Genomic DNA, 6,000 nt, shown 5'->3' with positions numbered 1-6,000 from the left:
TTCTTTCCACTTTTCAAAAATACTTGCTAACAATTAATGATTTGATTCAACATTTCAAGTATGTCGCCTTTTCTGTTGAGAAAGGTTTAATGTCTGAATCATATCTTTTAAATTTCTTGTTAGCCATGTCATTAATTTTCAAAATCAAATCTTTTTAAATTATTTTTCAAATCATATCTTCTCAATCATATCTTTTTAAAATTATGTCTTTTCAATCATATCTTTTTATCACATTTTTTTCAAAATTAATTTTTCAATCATATCTTTTTGATTTCTAATTTCAAAATCTTTTTCAATTTCACTTGATTTCTTTCCCAATCTTAGTTTTCGAAAATCAATTACCATTTTTCAAAATTTCTTTTAATTAATTCACTTTAATTTTCGAAAATTTCTTCCCCTCTTCTCACATCCTTCTATTTATGGACTAACACTCCTCCTCAATGCACAATTCAAACTCTATCTTTCTTGATAAGTTCGAATTCTTCTGCCTCTTCCTTCTATTTTTCTTTTCCTCTGACACCTCAAGGAATCTATATACTATGACATAGAGGATTCCATACTTTCTTGTTCTCTTCTCTTTCATATGAGCAGGAGCAAAGACAAAAGAATTCTTGTTGAGGCTTACCCTAAACCTGAAAGGACCCTAAAGCGAAAGCTAAGAGAAGCTAAAGCACTACTCTCTGAAAAGGACCTAACAGAAATCTTCAAACAAGAAGAAGACATGGCAGCTGAAAACAATAACAATGCCAACAATGCAAGGAAGGTGCTGGGTGACTTTACTGCACCTACTCCTGACTTCTATGGGAGAAGCATCTCTATCCCTGCCATTGGAGCAAACAACTTTGAGCTTAAGCCTCAATTAGTTTTTCTAATGCAACAGAATTGCAAGTTCCATGGACTTCCATTGGAAGATCCTCATCAGTTTTTAGCTGAATTCTTGCAAATCTGTGACACTGTCAAGACCAATGGGGTTGACCTTGAGGTCTACAGACTTATGCTATTCCCTTTTGCTGTAAGAGACAGAGATAGGATATGGTTGGACTCACAACCTAAAGAAAGCCTGAACTCATGGGAAAAGCTAGTCAATGCCTTCTTGGCAAAGTTCTTTCCACCTCAAAAATTGAGTAAGCTTAGAGTGGAAGTCCAAACCTTCAGACAGAAGGAAGGTGAATCCCTCTGTGAAGCTTGGGAAAGATACAAACAATTGATCAGAAAGTGTCCCTCTGACATGCTTTCTGAATGGAGCATCATAGGTATCTTCTATGATGGTTTGTCTGAACTGTCCAAGATGTCATTGGATAGATCTGCTGGAGGATCTCTTCATCTGAAGAAAACGCCTGCAGAAGCTTAAGAACTCATTGAAATGGTTGCAAATAACCAATTCATGTACACTTATGAAAGGAATCCTGTGAACAATGGGACAAATTAGAAGAAAGGAGTTCTTGAGATTGATACTCTGATTGCCATATTGGCTCAGAACAAAATATTGACTCAGCAAGTCAATATGATTTCTCAAAGTCTGTCTGGAATGCAAACTGCACCAGGCAGTACTAAGGACGCTTTATCTGAAGAAGAAGCTTATGATCTTGAGAGCCCTTCAATGGAAGAGGTGAATTACATGGGGGAACCCTATGGAAACACCTATAATCCTTCATGGAGAAATCATCAAAATCTCTCATGGAAGGATCAACAGAGACCTCAACAAGGTTTCAACAACAATAATGATGGAAGAAACAGGTTTGGCAATGGCAAGCCTTTTCCATCATCTTCTCAGTAACAGATAGAGAATTCTAAGCAGAGCCACTCTGACTTAGCAACCATGGTCTCTGATCTAATCAAAACCACTCAAAGTTTCATGACTGAAACAAGGTCCTCCATTAAAAACTTGGAGGCACAAGTGGGTCAGCTGAGTAAGAAAGTTACTGAACTCCCTCCTAGTACTCTTCCAAACAATACAGAAGAGAATCCAAAAGGAGAGCGTAAGGCCATCAACATGGCCGAATTTGGAGAGGAGAAAGAGGCAGTGAACGCCACTGAGGAAGACCTCAATGGACGTCCACTGGCCTCCAATGAGTTCCCTAATGAGGAACCATGAGAATCTGAGGCTCACACTGAGACCATAGAGATTCCATTGGATTTACTTTTGCCATTCAAGAGCTCTGATGAGTATTCTTCCTCTGAAGAGGACGAAGATGTCACTGAAGAGCAAGTTGCTAAGTACCTTGGAGCAATCATGAAGCTAAATGACAAGTTATTTGGTAATGAGACTTGAGAGGATAAACCCCCTTTGCTCACCAAAGAACTGGATGACTTGACCAGGCAGAGATTACCTCAAAAGAGACAGAACCCTGGGAAGTTCTCAATACCTTGTACCATAGGCACCATGACCTTTGAGAAGGCTCTGTGTGACCTAGGGTCAAGCATAAACCTCATGCCTTTCTCTGTAATGGAGAAGCTAGGAATCTTTGAGGTACAAGCTGTAAGAATCTCACTAGAGATGGCAGACAATTCAAGAAAACAAGCTTATGGACTTGTAGAGGATGTTCTGGTAAAGGTTGAAGACCATTACATCCCTGATGATTCCATAGTCCTAGAGACTGGGAAGTGCATGGATGAATCCATCATCCTTGGTAGACCTTTCCTAGCCACAGCAAAGACTGTGATTGATGTGGACAGAGGAGAATTGATCATTCAAGTGAATGAAGAATCCTTTGTGTTTAAGGCTCAAGGATACCCCTCTGTAACCATGGAGAGGAAGCATGAAGAGCTTCCCTCAAAACAGAGTCAAACAGAGCCCCCACGGTCAAACTCTAAGTTTGGTGTTGGGAGGCCACAACCAACTTCTAAGTTTGGTATTGAACCCCCACATTCAAACTCTAAGTTTGGTGTTGGGAGGTTCCAACATTGCTCTGAGTATCTGTGAGGCTCCATGAGAGCCCACTGTCAAGCTATTAACATTAAAGAAGCGCTTGTTGGGAGGCAACCCAATGTTATATTTATCTATTTTCCATTGTTATTTTATGTTTTTTTGTAGGTTGATGATCATGTGAAGTCACAAAATCAATTGAAAAAGCAAAAACAGAATGAAAAATAGAAAGAAAAATAGCACACCCTGGAGGAAAACTTGCTGGCGTTTAAACGCTAGTGAAAACAGCAAATGGGCATTTAACGCCCAGTCTGGCACCATTCTGGGCGTTTAACGCCAGAAAGGGGCACCAGACTGGCGTTTAACGCCAGAATGGGCACCAAGCTTGCGTTAAACACCAGAAATGGGCACCAGCCCAGTGTTTAATGCCAGGATTGGCAGAAGGAGCATTTTTGCTCGCCACTTGGTGCAGGGATGAATTATCCTTGACACCTGAGGATCTGTGGACCCCACAGGATCCCCACTTACCCCACCACTCTCTCTCTTCTTCACCCATTCACCAATCACCTCAACACCTCTTCCCCAAAAACCCCTCACCTATCAAATCCTACTATTCTCTTCACTACTCACATCCATCCTTTATAAAATCCCACCTACCTTACCATTCAAATTCAAACCACTTGCCCTCCCAAACCCACCCATACATGACCGAATCCAACCCCTCTCTCCACCCCTATCTAAACCCATCTTCACCCCTTCATTTCCACACAACCTAAACACTACTTCTTCCCCCTTAGCCGAAACACAAAGCCCCCTCCATCTCCTCTATTTCTTTTTCTTCTACTCTCTTCTTTCTTCTTTTGCTCGAGGACGAGCAAACCTTCTAAGTTTGGTGTGGTAAAAGCAATGATTTTTGTTTTTCCATAACAATTTATGGCACCTAAGGCCGGAGAAACCTCTAGAAAGAGGAAAGGGAAGGCAAAAGCTTCCACCTCCGAGTCATGGGAGATGGAGAGATTCATCTCAAGGGTGTATCAAGACCACTTCTATGAAGTTGTGGCCATGAAGAAGGTGATCCCCGAGGTCCCTTTCAAACTCAAAAAGAGTGAATATCTGGAGATCCGACATGAGATCCAAAGAAGAGGTTGGGACGTTCTTACCAACCCCATTCAATAAGTCGGAATCTTAATGGTTCAAGAGTTCTATGCCAATGCATAGATCACCAAGAACCATGATCAAAGTGTGAACCCGGACCCAAAGAATTGGCTTACAATGGTTCGGGGGAAATGCTTAGATTTTAGTTCGGAAAATGTAAGGTTGGCATTCAACTTGCCCATGATGTAAAGGAGATGAACACCCTTACACTAGAAGGGTCAACTTTGATCAAAGGTTGGACCAAGTCCTCATAGACATTTGTGAAGAGGGCGCTCAATGGAAGATAGATTCAAGAGGGAAGCCGGTTCAACTGAGAAGGCATGACCTCAAGCCCGTGGCTAGGGGATGGTTAGAGTTTATCCAACGCTCAATCATTCCCACTAGCAACCGGTCCAAAGTTACTATAGACCGGGCTATCATGATTCATAGCATCATGATTGGAGAGGAAATAGAAGTTTATGAGGTTATATCCCAAGAACTTTATAAGGTGGCAGATAAGTCCTCTACCTTGGCAAGGTTAGCCTTCCCTCATCTCATTTGTCACCTCTGTAATTCAGTTGGAGTTAAGATAGAGGGAGACATCCTCATTGATGAGGACAAGCCCATCAACAAGAAAAAGGATGGAGCAAACAAGAGATCCCACTCATCATGAAATCCATGAGATGCCTCAAGGGATGCACTTTCCTCCATAAAACTATTGGGAGCAAATCAACACCTCCCTAGGAGAATTGAGTTCCAACATGGGACAACTAAGGGTGGAGCACCAAGAACATTCCATCTTCCTCCATGAAATTAGAGAAGATCAAAGAATCATGAGAGAGGAGCAACAAAGGCAAGGAAGAGACATTAAGGAGCTCAAGCACCCCATAAGATCTTCAAGAGGAAGAACAAGCCGCCATCACTAAGGTGGACCCATTCTTTAATCTCCTTGTTCTTTTTTTTTTCAAATTTTTATGCTTATGTTTATCTATGTTTATGTCTTATGATCATTAGTGTCTTAGTGTCTATGCCTTAAAGTTATGAATGTCCTATGAATCCATCACCTTTCTTAAATGAAAAATGTTCTTAATTAAAAAAAAAGAGAAGAATTGCATGAATTTTGAATTTTATAACAGATTAATTATTTTGATGTGGTGGCAATACTTTGACTTCTGAATGTATGCTTGAACAATGCATATGTCTTTTGAATTTGTTGTTCATGAATGTTGGCTCTTGAAAAAATGATGAAAAAAGGAGACATGTTACTGAGGATCTGAAAAATCATAAAAATGATTCTTGAAGCAAGAAAAGGCAGTGAATACAAATATATATATATATATATATATATATAAAGTTGTGATCCAAGGCAAAAAGAGTGTGCTTAAGAACCCTGGACACCTCTAATTGGGGACTCTAGCAAAGCTGAGTCACAATCTGAAAAGGTTCACCCAGTTTTGTGTTTGTGGCATGTATATATCCGGTGGTAATACTGGAAGACAGAGTGCTTTGGGCCACGGCCAAGACTCATAAAGTAGCTGTGTTCAAAAATCATCATACTTAACTAGGAGAATCAATAACACTATCTGGATTCTGAGTTCCTATAGAAGCCAATCATTATGAATTTCAAAGGATAGAGTGAGATGCCAAAACTGTTCAGAGGCAAAAAGCTAAAAGCCCCGCTCATCTAATTAATACTGATCTTCATAGATGTTTTTGGAATTCATTGAATATTCTCTTCTTTTTATCTTATTTGATTTTTAGTTGCTTGGGGACAAGCAACAATTTAAGTTTGGTGTTGTGATGAGCGGATAATTTATACGCTTTTTGGCATTGTTTTTAGTACGTTTTAGTTAGTTTTTATTATATTTTTATTAGTTTTTAGTTAAAATTCACTTTTCTGGACTTTACTATGAGTTTGTGTGTTTTTCTGTGATTTCCGGTATTTTTTGGCTGAAATTGAGGGACCTGAGCAAAAATCTGATTCAGAGGCTGAAAAGGAT

General features: G+C 39.8%; 1 non-coding gene across 1 annotated transcript; it reads right to left on the bottom strand.

Annotated features, from left to right (window-relative positions):
- Positions 1–1,126: 1,126 nt before the first annotated feature.
- On the bottom strand, positions 1,127–1,234 carry LOC130972229 (small nucleolar RNA R71). The gene has a single exon (XR_009083421.1). It is a non-coding gene; the product is annotated as a small nucleolar RNA R71 (small nucleolar RNA).
- Positions 1,235–6,000: the final 4,766 nt, after the last annotated feature.

This window comes from Arachis stenosperma, chromosome 3, assembly GCF_014773155.1.
Source record: "Arachis stenosperma cultivar V10309 chromosome 3, arast.V10309.gnm1.PFL2, whole genome shotgun sequence".
NCBI lineage: Eukaryota > Viridiplantae > Streptophyta > Magnoliopsida > Fabales > Fabaceae > Arachis > Arachis stenosperma.
The sequence above is the reverse complement of the archived record's forward strand: the minus strand, read 5'-3'. Positions and strand labels throughout refer to the sequence as shown.